This window comes from Pleurodeles waltl, chromosome 3_1 (assembly GCF_031143425.1).
Source record: "Pleurodeles waltl isolate 20211129_DDA chromosome 3_1, aPleWal1.hap1.20221129, whole genome shotgun sequence".
Classification (NCBI taxonomy): Eukaryota; Metazoa; Chordata; class Amphibia; order Caudata; family Salamandridae; genus Pleurodeles; species Pleurodeles waltl.
Window position 1 is genome coordinate 125,387,610 of NC_090440.1, and position 12,775 is coordinate 125,400,384.

General features: G+C 47.7%; 1 protein-coding gene across 3 annotated transcripts in view; it reads left to right on the forward strand.

Moving 5' to 3' along the window:
• The window catches only part of ANO3 (anoctamin 3), a 1,608,515-nt gene that overhangs the window by 1,023,728 nt on the left and 572,012 nt on the right, over window positions 1-12,775 (forward strand). The window lies entirely within an intron of this gene.

Here is a 12,775-nt window from a genome sequence, read left to right on the forward strand (position 1 = left end):
AATCTTCTGCCACTCCCATTCTGGAAGAAATGCCAATGGAAAAGGAGGAAACACAGGCTACGATCATTCAATAAAAAGAACATTACTTCCTTCTTCACTTGTCAGGTAGGGGGTCCCAAGATATCGTCCTGTTCTCCTTCAGGGCTTCAGACTTAAGTACACACACATTCATCTGAAACTAAGGTTGGGTCATCTAGCACTTTCAAACTGATGACCTGTGCCAGTTCCATCTCCCCACCAAGTCAATCGAGAGAAGGCACCTCCGTTGGTGATTCTAGTAGTAACATCATTACCAAAGGAGGCATGTCCCGGCCTCCTTCTCCAGGAAACACACTCCATCAAATCTGACCCTTATTGTTACAACAAATTTTGATAAAAATCTCGCCAGGTCCAATTGTCCCAGCACTTAGTAAATCAAGAAATGCTCAGGAAGAGGGCTCAGGAGAGTGACTTTATATTGACAGTCCCAACAACCTTTGAGGCTACCAGACCTCAAAGCAGTACCAGCCATATGATGCTCCAGTTGCAAGTAGCCCCTACGAGCCCTCCGTTGACCCTGCGCAACAGTGGCCAAAGTTCCACAGTAACCTTGCTGCACCCAGAATATAGATCAAGAGGCACATTTGACCTGCTGAACCGTGGGTACATTTTATAATTGTCAGGACAGCTTCCCGAAACCGCAAATCTTATCTCACTGGATATGGTCTCAGTGGCATTTATCCCTCCCTTGGCACCCCAGATGAATTAAGTAACCAAAGTGACCTGGACCTCGGCAGAGGCAGCAGAGCAAGTGCTTGGAGTAGGTACTACACTCAGGAGCTGGGGGATACATATAACCCCGGGCAATACATCCTCCCTATCCAAATCTTCTATTAAATCAACAGGGTGGTCTAGGGTCTCAACCATCACCCAGTGCTTCCAACAAGACCTCAAGGAATTCAAGGAACTCTTACGGCATGGCATGGCCCAATACAGCATCTCTGCCTTAGTCACATATCTCAGTTCAACAATAAAGGGGCACCATCATAATTTTCCAGTAACGTGCAGTAGCCTGTTGACAGTTCTTCTCACTGTGAGACAAGGCCCCTACACCCTCCATCTAGCCCTCATGAATATCTATATCCCAACGGGAAAAACTTAAACATTAGAAGCTGCATGTCAGCTGAAAGAGAATATTGAAGAACTAGTCAATAACGTTCCGTGCCCCCAACTGATCCTAAGCAGTAATTTTAACATGAACCTGCTGGGACCTGAACCCTCTGACACAGCCACTTTGGTACAGATCTTTCTCTGGCAGATACTGGATCAAGTTCTACCTGGAACTTGCAAGGGGGACAAACTAGGGAAACAAATCATGAAAGAACTTGAAGCAATGGGACTCCAATCTGTCAAAGGCCGTTATTGTACGGACCAAACCCCCTCATTTACATTTTTTAATCAGAAAGCATGATCAATGATAGACTCCACAATTTTATCCCTACCCTTGTTCGGCCGAATTTTGAAATGTCAGGTAACAAGCAGAGGGGAGAGCGATCACTTACCTCAAGAACTGCATTTTACTCACCCAATTGAACATCATGAATGTTCAGACGCATTGCAGCGAGCCACATATATATCTAATAGGAGGAGAATTAGGTGGTCCTCCAAGACCAGTCCTGCGCTGGGAGAGACAGCCAAGTGATTATGGTCCCTTAAATCGAACTTCGCAGACCCTGAGCAAGTGCCACAAATAACCTGGGATGAGTTTGTAGTAGAGCTTCTGGCATCCGACCATCAGCAGCTTTAAGGAACAAGACCCCACAGCTTACAAAACCCTTCATCAAGAAGGAATACAAAGACACTTAAACTGAACTTAAATTCCGCCCTTTGCCGTATTCAGAAAGAACCAAGGAATGAGGCCCTGAGAGCGCTGGTATCTACCTCTAGACATGCCTACAGAGGCCACTTATGGACACATCAGAGAGACAAGGCAGCTGCACTAGCAGCAAAACTCTTGCATGCATCAAAGACAAATTGGCATGCGCAATTCTGGGGGCTTATAAGCAGCCTAAGCTCTGCAACACACTCCACCCTCATGATTAATATCTCTGAGCCCACTTGGCATCAGTATCTCTCACACCACTTTGGCGCTTTCAACCAAGCGCCCTGTAGGTGAGGCAAAAGCATCATCCTGTACCTCCACTGGCTCTCCAAAACAACAACTCAGCTGCTTTTCGGTTTCCTCAGAAACAGCGAGGATGAGAATTATTAAGTGCCGGAATGAGGGAGCACCTGGACCCAGTGGTATTCCTGCCGCTCTGTACAAAGAGGACCGAGATTTCTGGGCAAAACATCTCTCAACACTCTACAATTGCATTCCTGCAAGCATGGAGAGGCTCAACTATCTATAACGAAACCTGGGCTACTGTGAACAACCTGATCCCATTTAATAAAACTGGATTCTCTAATGGGGTGGGAACGACTGCCAACCTTATGGCCGTCGCACTATTATTTGATCAATGTCAACGTGCCAAGAAGTCCCTCTTTCTTTCTTTTGTAGAATATAAATCTACTTTCGATATAGTAGAAAGAGGCTAACTCTGGTTTGAACTTGTAAGTTGGGGCATTCCCTCCCAGTTGTTGAAAGCAATAGTCCTCCTCCACACAGATACCTGGGTGAGGGTCAAATTGGGTGGTGGGATGCACCTTTCCAGGAAAATTCCCACTCTTCAGGGTCTGCGTCAGAGATGTGTACAGGCACCCCTTCTCTTTAATTTATTTTTGGCTGACCAACCGGCGGAGTTGGACAAGGTGAACTCACAATCACCAAGGCCGGGGCAAACTGCCATGACAAGCTTGATGTACGCCAATGATCTCCTCCTTTTCCGTCACACTAGAATAGGCCTGCAGAGACTACTTAACGCAATAGCTGAATTATCTGAAAAAAATGCTCTTCTCACTAATTTGAATAAATCAAAAAGACAACTGGCTGGCTGCAATATCAGTGGTACTTGGGTAACAATAAGGTTGAAACAGTGTGCAAATACAAATACCTAGGGGTTCTCCTTGACATCAATGGCTCCTTCAAACCCCACCTGGAGTCCCTCAGTCAGAAATGCATCTTGATTGCATTCACGTTCAACAGCGTTAAAAAAGCAACTGGCTCTTCAACCTACCTGCCGCTATTAAAGGTCCTCCAAGCCAAATTAATACCAACAATTACATATGGCAGTGAAGTTCTAAGAGGCTGCGGTGACGACCACTTGGACAAAACGATCACCATGCTTTTCAAGAGGTTGTTCAGCATACCAAATTATGTTTCACCAGCCCAGGTTCGCCTAGACTTTGGCCTGGTTAGGCTGTCTTTAGCAAGGAAAGGGGCATTTATCAACCTAAGCCATAAGCTTAAGGTAGCAACAGAAGGCACGCTAAGCTCTCTTATTTGGACGGAAATGACTTCGGATTCAACCTCAGCCTTCTATCTCTACCTCGAGTCCTCCATGACAACACTAGGCCTGGTAGATCAACTACTCCAACTCAGCTCACATCAGCTTGTCAAACGTGCGACAAAAGTAAGTGTCAAGTCTCTCTCACATCTTCAGGACAAAGAGACTTTATTGAAACGAATCCATGCCTGGCTGGTTCTGGCATCATAGGGCTATCTAATCCCACAGCTATATCTGGGAGCAGCAATTAATCTGCGGATTTAAGCAGCCTTTATGAAATGCCGAATAGGCTGCCTTGCAACACATGCCGACCTTCCTAGGTGGACGAGATTCAATATACCAGACACCTGTCAACTATGTGGGCTGGCTCCGGAAACGCTGATCCATCAGATATGCCTCTGTACAAACATTACAACAGATAGTAACAGGCTCCAATGACCAGTTTGGCTTCAAAGGGGGCTGCGTAGGTGCAGACCGGCGATATTGGCAGGCTTTAAAGGGGACGATGTACAACTCAGCTGCAGACTGGCTAAATTCTTGGATAAATTAGGGCACCTTCTTCAAGAGACTGAACAAGTAAGACAGACGCGCACAATCAGCCTGCAAGCAACGTCGTAGTACTCCGCAATTCATCTGAAACATTTTAACTCAAATCGATTTTATTACTGTATTCTAAGATTCCCTCGCCTTTTGTTTTTTTCTTTTCTCTTTCTCTTCTTTCTTTTCCTTCCTTTTCTTTCTCTCTCCTTTCTTTGTGTAATGGTTTTGATGACCGAACACGTGATAAATAAATAAAATACAAAAATAAAATACAAAGTCACAACACAACCTAAATTATCCTGTGTTCACCCTCCAGGAGCTTGGCACAGAGCAGACAGGCTTAACTTAGAAGGCAATGTGTAAATTATTTGTGCAATAACTCATAAAGTAACTGTTAGACCTGACAGCCTTAGTGGGGTCACCCCTAACTTTTTGCCTGCCTCCCTCCACTTTTTGGACACTGTTTTTGCTGGCTTTTAGACTCTGCGCACTTTACCACTGCTAACCAGTGCTAAAGTGCATATGCTCTCTCCCTTAAAACATGGTAACCTTGAATCATACCTGATTGGACTATTTAATTTACTTATAAGTCCCTAGTAATGTGCACTCTATGTGCCTATGGCCTGTAGATTAAATGCTACTAGTGGGCCTGCAGCACTGGTTGTGCCAATCACTTAAGTAGCCCCTTTTCCTTGTCTCAGGCCTGCCACTGCAAGGCCTGTGTGTGCAGTTTCACTGTCATCTCGACTTGGCATTTAAAAGTACTTGCCAAGCCTAAACCTCCCCTTTTTCCACTTATAAGTCACCTCTTATGTGTGCCCTAGGTAACCCCTAGAGCAGGGTGGTGTGTGGGTGAAAGGCAGGATATGTACCTGTGTAGTTTACATGTCCTGGTAGAGTAAAACTCCTAAATTCGTTTTTGCACTACTGTGAGGCCTGCTCCCTTCATAGGCTAACATTGGGGCTGCCCTCATACAGTATTGAAGTGGTAGCTACTGATCTGAAAGGAGTAGGAAGGTCATATTTAGTATGGCCAGAATGGTAATATATAATCCTGCTGACTGGTTAAGTTGGATTTAATATTACTATTCTAGAAATGCCACTTTTAGAAAGTGAGCATTTCTTTGCACTTAAATCTTTTTGTGCCTTACAATCCACGTCTGGCTGGGCTTAGTTGACAGCTCCTTGTGCATTCACTCAGACACACCCCGAACACAGGGCACTCAGCCTCACTTGCATACATCTGCATTTTGAATGGGTCTTCCTGGGCTGGGAGGGTGGAGGGGCTGCTCTCACACAAAGGACTGCCACACCCCATACTGGGACCCTGGCAGACAGGATTGAACTGAAAGGGGACTTGGTGCACTTCTTAGCCACTCTTTGAAGTCTCCCCCACTTCAAAGGCACATTTGGGTATAAAACAGGGCCTCTGCCCTACCTCATCAGACACTTGCTGGAGAAGAACCCTGAACCAGAACCTGCATCCTGCCAAGAAGAACTGCCTGGCTGCCTAAAGGACTCACCTGACTGCTTTCTACAAAGGACTGCTGCCTTGCTGTTGCCCTGCTGCCTTGCTGAACTCTTCTCTGGCTCTAAAAGTGCTCTCCAAGGGCTTGGATAGAGCTTGCCTCCTGTTTCCTGAAGTCTCAGGACCAAAAAGACTTCTCTTTTTCACTTGGACGCTTCGTGCGCCGAAATTTTCGACGCACAGCTTGTTCCGCAGCGAGAAAAAAGCCGCACACCGACGCTGATCGACGTGACGCCTTTGGGAAGACCGGAACTTCGACGCACGGCCTCGCAAGGACAACGCCGCCCGACCTCCAGAGGTGAAATCAACGCGACGCCTGCTGTGAGAGCGAAACTTCGACGCACAGCCCCGCAGAACGACACGCAGCCGGTAAACAAGCAGGAGAATCCACACACAGACCCGGGACATCTGGTAATCCGCGCGATCCACAGAAAGAGACTGTCCGCGCGCCGGAAAACGACGCATGACTTCCCTGCGTGAAAAATAACAACGCAAGTCCGTGTGTGCTGGGGAGAAATCGACGCACACACCCTTTTTCTACGTATCTCTTCTTCGGTGGCCCTCTGAGGAGATTTTCCATTCCAAACCAGGTACTTTGTGCTTGAAAGAGACTTTGTTTGCTTTATTAAGACTTAAGACACTTTATATCACTTTTCAGTGATATCTCTACAAATTTACATTGCAACTTTATTAGTTTTGACCTACAATTATCCTGATAAATATTATATATTTTTCTAAACACTGTGTGGTGTATTTTTGTGGTGCCATATGGTGGTATTGTATGATTTATTGCACAAATACTTTACACATTGCCTTCTAAGTTAAGCCTGACTGCTCGTGCCAAGCTACCAGAGGGTGGGCACAGGATAATCTTGGATTGTGTGTGACTTACCCTGACTAGAGTGAGGGCTTTTGCTTGGACAGGGGGTAACCTGACTGCCAACCAAAAACCTAATTTCTAACAGTAACACAGTGAAAACACCACAAAAAGTACTCACCACCAGTTTAGAAAAATAGATAATATTTATCTGAATAAAATAAGACCAAAACAACAGAAATCCAATATGTACAAGTCAAGATTTCATTTTTTAAATGTTTAGACGAATCTCAATCCAGACTTACTACAGTTTTATTGGGCATCAGAACTGATCTCAATTAATGATTGAAAGTTTTGTGACCACCAGATTAGAAATTGACTTATTTCCAAGGGGGCAAGCTGCTGACCCTTTTATATTTTGCACCAATTTGCTAAACATTCTCTGTTAGGCTTGCTGACAAAGTACCTTAAATTCCGGATGTGGACTGTTAAAAGATCCTGCGTCGTGTAGTGGCAGCTCTGAAGAAGAGGACGTCTGTTATTGTCAGGTCTTACATCATTGTCGAGGTTGCCAGCAATGGGAAACTTGTGATGCGAATTACGACGTCAAGGATGCATCGTGCCGTGGTGGTTCTGATGAGCTGCAGACTATGATGTGATGTCCTGCGTCATCGTAGAGGATGCTGTTAACGGGGTCGTATGATGTGAAGACCTGCATTGAAGATGCATTGCGCAGTGCAAGATACAAGGAGCTGCGGGCTGCGATACAATGTCCTGCTTTGGAGATGGATTGTGCAGAGGTGGTTCTGATGTGGAACTGTGGGTAGATGTAGAGAGCCGTGTTGGTTCTGCCCAAAAGTCCCCAGCTGGGCTTCCAGAGCTCCTTCATGCCCACTTCCAAGGGCACAGGACTGGCAGCACTTGTAGGAAAGACTCAGAGCAGACAGAGTCCAGGTGCTGGGTTCAAGGTGGTTGGAGCCTTTTCTGAACCCTGATGCTCTGTCAGGAGGCTAGCCAACTAGCCCTTGGAGTCACTCTGGTGGTCCTGAGTTCAAGAAGCAGGCACAGTCCATTCACTCAGCCAACAGGGAGCAGAGAAGTAATCTTTCATGCAGCAGAGCAGCAGGACTGTTCTTCTGAATCTTCTTCAGGTCCAGAGATGCACTGAAGAGTTGGGTCTGAGGGTGCAATATTTATACTTGGTATAGGCTTTAGAGAAGGAAACCTTCACCCCAAGAGGTGTTTGGAATTCCCCCCCCTCGCTGTCCTGGAACCACCTTGTCTGGGAGCACAATAGACTGGTGTAAAACCCTTTGTGAGTGTGCTGAGGCAGAGTCTTTGTGATAGGTTATTTTGGTGGTGTTAGACCTGACAGCCTTAGGGTGGTCACCCCTAACTTTTTGCCTGCCTTTCTCCAGTTTTGAGATACTGTTTTTGCTGGTTTTTAGACTCTGCGCACTTTACCACTGCTAACCAGTGCTAAAGTGCATATGCAGCGGATGAGGTTACCACTGCAATTGTGCACCCTGCTAAACTAGGGAGCAGTGTCTCTGATCAAAGCCTGACCGTAGAGGAAAGGAGAGAGGAGAGAGAGTTCCAATTGCAAATGGCAAGACTGAAAATTGGGCTCAACAGGAAGAAAGGAGGATAGAGAGAGAAGCACAAGCAGCTGAGAGAGCCTTGGCGGAGAAGAAACTTTTGTTGGCTCATGATCTGAGTCTCAAGGAGCTGGATCTTAAGGCAAAACAGTCTGAGTCCAGCAGTAATGGTGGCAGCAAGCAGGTAGGACCTGCTGGAGAAAAGAAGATTTGTTTACCCAAAAATGTGGTGCCCAGTTTTGTGTGGGAGATGACATAGATAAATGGCTAGCTGCTTATGAAGTTGCACTAAGGGCTCATGGTGTTCCTAAAGAGCAATGGGATACAGCTATGTGGGGTTATGTGCCAGCAATTGGGAGGGACACACTTCTCACATTGAACCCAAAGGATTAAAACACATACTCACACATGAAAGCCATTTTACTTGCCAAGATTGGGCTGACCCCGAGAAATACCATCAGAGGTTCAGGGACAGCACCATACAGTCCACACAAACATGGGTAGATTTCTTTGACTTTTCCAGTGAGTCATTGAATGGATGGGTGCAGGGCTACAAAGTAGATGATTACACAGGATTGTATAATTTGATTCTGAGAGAGCAAATTCTCAGTACTTGTTTTACATAGTTGTACCAGCACCTAGTAGACAGTAAGCTGACTGATCCCAGGAAGCTTGCTGAGGAGGCAGATCTCTAGACTAGCACCAGAGTGCCCAGAAAGGTATCTGGGGGGGGGGCACCCACAAAGGTAATCAGGGTTCCCATAAGAAGAAAGAGTGGGGAGAAAAACTCAAAAACAAATAGTTCTCAAAAGGCCCCCAAAACAATTCCCAAGGGAATATAGGTAACTAGTCCCGGTCTTATTCCAAAAGGAAGGGGTTCATTGACCATAAGACAGGGAGGTTTGTACCCGAATGTACAGAGTGAAGTAAGTATGGGCACTCTGTGGCTGTGGGTGACTCCAAGTGTCCCAAGAGGGCACAGTCCCCCAAAGAAAGGCAGATACCCGGGTTGGCTAGTGTAGCACTCGGGGAGGAGGTGGTCCCAGATAGTTTTGGGGGCCAGATAGAGGTAACCCTAGTGTCCCTGTGAGATGCAGAGATGGTGCCAAAAACCCACATGCCTTCCAATACTTCCAAGTATAGGCAGTGGGTCACCATCAATGGGCAAAGGGTGGAGGCTCTGCGTGACACAGAAGCCAGCATGACTACTGTCAGGGGTCAGCTGGTATCAACAGAGCAGGTCTTCCCAAATACATTCCACCAAGTCATAGTCGTCGACAATCATGAGAGCCACCTACCGGTAGCTCTCGCCCCATCGAGTGGTGGGGAGTCTCTGGTACTCTAAAAGTACCTATGAGTCCTGCCATGCTTGTAAATTGTCTGGCAACGACCTGGAAAACACTACCTGGAAGGAGGTAGAGATAAGGTCTCACCTGGAGATGTTGGGATTGTCTGAGTGGGTCTGCATGACCACACGGTCTATGGCTGCCCGGGAGGGAAGTCAAGGGTGTCTGGAGCCTGGAACAATGGCCCAGACAACTGCCAAGACGAGGGGCAAAGGGCGTAGGAAACCGGTCCCAGAAGTTCCAACAGTGGTTGACGGGGTTCTTGAGGAGGAGGCCGCTGAGCCAACTGGGGAAGACATTGCCACCCTAGGTGACCTACCTGAGCTTGCTGGGCCCACCAGGAAGGAATTCTGCAAGGCGCAGAAAGAATGTCCCACTCTAGAGGGCATGAGGCAACAGGCCTCTGCCCAGGCAGCAGGTGAAGCCTCTGGCGATCACCATATATATTGGGGGAATTAACTAATTTACAGTGAGTCTAAGGTTCCGGCCATTGGGGCAGCATGTGCGCTGGTGGGCCCCCAGTGTTACCGAGCCTTCCTACTGGGTCTGGCTTGACATTCCCCTGGCAGGACATTTTGGGCAAGACAAGACCTTTGCCAAGCTTGTCACCCACTTCTATTGGCCTCGGATGAGGACAAACTGAGATACGTTCTGTAGGTCCTGTCCTACCTGCCAGGCCAGTGGTAAAACAGGGAAGAGGTTAAAAGCCCCCCTGATCCCACTCCCTGTAATTGGCACCCCCTATGAAAGGGTGGGCATCGACATTGTTGGTCCATTGGACCCCAAAACTGCCCTAGGCAATAGGTTCATCCTGGTTTTTGGTGGACCATGCCACCCGTTACCCAGAGGCAATCCCTCTGAGGACCGTAACTGCACCGGTGGTGACCAGAACTCTAATGGGGATATTTACCCGTGTGGGATTCCCAAAGGAGATAGTGTCTGACAGAGGCACTAACTTCATGTCTGCATACATGAAGTCCATGTGGGATTCGTGTGGTGTAACCTACAAGTTCACCACACCCTATCAACTCCAATCTAATGTTCTTTTGGAGAGATTCAACAAGACCTTGAAAGGCATGATCACAGGCCTCCCTGAGGCATAAGTGGGACGTCCTCTTGCCATGCCTTCTCTTTGCTTAAAGAGAGGTATCCTAGAAGGGGTTGGGGTTCAGTCCCTTTGAGCATCTCTATGGGTACCCTGTTATGGGAGCCTTAACCATTGTCAGGGAGGGGTGGGAGAAAACTCCCAAGGCATCCCCTCAGGATGTGGTCAGCTACATGCTGGCCCTCCGCAACCAGATGCACCGCTTCTGGAAAACAGCCAAAAGTAACCTTGAGGGCAGTCAAGAGGTAATGAAACACTAGTATGACTAGAAGGCCACTCTGGTAGAGTTTCAACCTGGAGACAAAGAGTGGGTAATGGAGCCAGTAGAGCCTAGAGCTCTCCAGGACCGCTGGTCTGGCCCATTTGAAGTGAAGGATCGAAAAGGGGAGGCCACTTACCTAGTGGACCTCCAGTCCCCTAGCAACCCCCTAAGGGTGCTCCATGTCAACCGAATGAAGCCTCACTTTGAGAGGACAGAAGTCAACATGCTTCTGGTAACAGATGAGGGTATGGAGGAGGAGGGTGAACCTCTCCCTAACCTCCTCTCTGCCAAGGAAGGTGATGGGTCAGTGGAGGATGTCATTCTCTCTGCCTCCCTGACCCTAGACCAGAGAGGGCGTTGCTACCAGTTACTGGAACAGTACTCCTCCATGTTTTGCCTTAGCCCTGGACTCATACACTTGTGTGTCCATGATATTGACATGGGAGACAGTCCCCCTGTAAAGAACAAAATTTACAGGTTGTAATATAAGGTGAAGGCCAGCATCAAAGAGGAAGGCTCCAAGATGTTGGCTCTAGGGGTTATTGAGAAGTCTAGTAATCCCTGGGCCAGCCCTGTGGTGCTGATACCCAAGGCTGCTGCACCTGATGCCAAGCCAGAACTTTGGTTCTGTGTGGACTACCGGGGTCTCAATTCAGTCACACGGACTGACGCTCACCCCATCCCCTGAGCTGATGAGCTCGTAGACAGGCTAGGAACTGCCATATTCCTCAGTACTTTTGATCTCACATCAGGGTACTGGCAGATCGCCTTGACTGAGGGGGCTAAAGAGAGATCTGTATTTTCCACACCTGAGGGCCATTACCAATTCCGGGTGATGCCCTTTGGGTTGAAAAATGCCCCCGCTACCTTCCAACGGTTGGTGAACGGGGTCCTAGCTGGCAAGGATGCCTTCTGCGCAGCCTACCTGGACGACATTGCCATCTACAGTGACAGCTGGAAGGAACACCTGCTCCACTTCAAGGAGGTGCGTTATGCTCTGCAACAGGTAGGCCTGAACATCACGGCCAGTAAGTGCAAGATTGGGCAGGGTTCCGTGGTGTACTTAGGACACCTAGTAGGTAGTGACAAGGTACAGCCCCTCCAGGCCAAGATTGAAACTATCAAAGCCTGGCAACCACCTAGAACACAAACAAACAAACGGTATTACCGCAGATTTGTCAAGGGCTATGGAACCATGGTGACACACTTGACAGAACTCACATCCAAAAAGCAACCTACGTTGGTGAATTGCATATGCATGGCCCTTGTGCTCAAGGCTCCTGACTACTCCAAGGAATTTATCGTGCAGACAGACCCTTCAGAGCATGGCATAGGGGCAATCCTAACACAACTAAATGACGAGGGCCTAGGCCAACCAGTAGTCTTTATTAGCAGGAGACTATTACCACAGGAACAGAGGTGGAGTGCTATTGAAAGAGAAGCATTTGCTGTGGTCTGGGCACTGAATAAGCTGAGAGCATACCTATTTGGGACTCACTTCCGGGTTCAGACAGACCACGAGCCCCTCAGATGGCTCATGCATATGAGGGGTGAGAATCCTAAACTCTTGAGGTGGTCCATTTCCGTACAGGGGATGGACTTTATGGTGGAGCATTGCCCAGGGATTGACCATGCCAACACTGATGGTTTCTCCAGATACTTCCGCCTTAGCGATGAGAGCTCCCAGGAGGTTGGGTAGCTCTTCCCACTTTCAGCTAGGGGGGACACATGTTAGACCTGACAGCCTTAGGGTGGTCACCCCTAACTTTTTGCCTGCCTCCCTCCAGTTTTGAGATACTGTTTTTGCTGGGTTTTAGACTCTGCGCCCTTTACCACTGCTAACCAGTGCTAAAGTGCACATGCTCTATCCCCTTAAACATGGTAACATTGGATCATACCCAATTGGGCTATTTAATTTACTTATAAGTCCCTATTAGAGTGCACTATATGTGCCCAGGGCCTGTAGATTAAAAGCTACTAGTGGGCCTGCAGCACTGATTGTGCCACCCACTTAAGTAGCCCCTTAACCTTGTCTCAGGCCTGCCATTGCAAGGCATGTGTGTGCAGTTTTACTGCCAATTCGACTTGGTATTTAAAAGTACTTGCCAAGCCTAAAACTCCCCTTGTTCTACATGCAAGTCACCCCTAAGGTGT